Source organism: Ursus americanus, chromosome 10, assembly GCF_024610735.1.
Source record: "Ursus americanus isolate L20-20 chromosome 10, mUrsAme1.1.p, whole genome shotgun sequence".
Classification (NCBI taxonomy): Eukaryota; Metazoa; Chordata; class Mammalia; order Carnivora; family Ursidae; genus Ursus; species Ursus americanus.
Genome location: NC_142136.1, coordinates 64122410 through 64123835, shown reverse-complemented (window position 1 = coordinate 64123835; position 1426 = coordinate 64122410).

The following is a 1426-nucleotide window of genomic DNA, read 5'->3' as shown; positions in this document are numbered from 1 at the left end:
TGTGAGGCATTATTCTTTGCAGGGTGCGCTCCGTAGTGAGCCTGGTCACTGACAATGGTAAAGAAGCAGGACACAATGACTGCATTCTCAGCCTTGAAGGGATTAGGCTCCAAAGCCACCTGGGAAGAGCGCAACGAAGCAGCGGCTGGGGCCCCACAGCTGGGTGCTCTTTTTGCCAGTGGGTGGGGAATTTTCAGTGTGGTCTCGGGAAAGATGAGGTCACCTGCCCCCTTCTCTCTCCATACTCTCTCTTTGCAGGATACCTAAGGGTTGGGTGTGTATGGTTAGCAGGCAGTCAGATATTTTGCGTAGATGACCAGTCTTCAGAGAATGAGAATAGGCTACAGCAATGATCTGTAGACTTTTTGATCATAAGCTTATGTAACTGCAAAGGATATAATTTACGGCAGATTGTAAAATTTGACAATTCAAGTTACAACGGTTATGAACTCTTTTAAATCTATCCAATTGGATGATTGAATACCCCCCGACATCCATTTAAAAACAGAAGTACAGATGCTTCTCTTTGACATCGTATTTCCATTCTAGTTCCCTTTAAGACCCATCAGATTGCATTAAATCTGTGTGCTTGTCTTTTATGAATATTCTTCCTTGTGTTTCTGTGATAAATACAGATGTGTGTGTATCTGTCTATTTTTAAGTTTATAGGCTTAAAATTTTTCTTCTGGATTGCGATATTATTATAATTATGAATAAGCAATTGATCATTACCAAATAAAGATTTCACAAATTTTTAAAAAATAAGAATAAACATAAAATTAAAAGCTTTTACTGGACATACGTCTTCATGAGATGAGAGGGGGTTTTATGGTATTTTGACTTGTTCCTTTGTTTGGTACCCCTGAGGTTTTTAAACCTGGGACAACACAGCAGAGGACGAATTTGTTGTGGTTGTTTGTTTTCGGTTTTGTGTTTCTTATAAAAATAGAAGAAGAAATATTGTGCGGGTGAAATGGCAAAGGGAAAACACACAGGCTTGTTCTCAGTTAATTTTTAGGAGCGAGAGTTCATGGAAGTTGAGGAGTCGAGATTGATTTCCTTGAAATTATCCACATGCAGGTACCAGATGGGAAGATTGGGTTGCAGCGGTCCGAGCGAGACGTCTTCTTCAGCTTGAAGACGACTGTCCTGAATCAGACTGTCTCTGACTCTGGGAGTCAGAGGCCTGAATCTTAACGCTCAGGCTGAGAGTGGAGATGTCAGCCAAGCTTGCTCTACCGCTTGCTAACTGTGTGACTTCGGCAGATAAGAAACCTAGGTCTCTGAACCTCAGCTGCCTCCTCTTTAACATGGTTCGCTAGGGATGCCGGCGGGGGGCTCAGTCAGTCAAGGGTCAGCCTTTGGCTCAGGTCATGATCTCAGGATCCTGGGATCCAGTCCTGCCTCAGGCTTCTTGCTCAGCAGG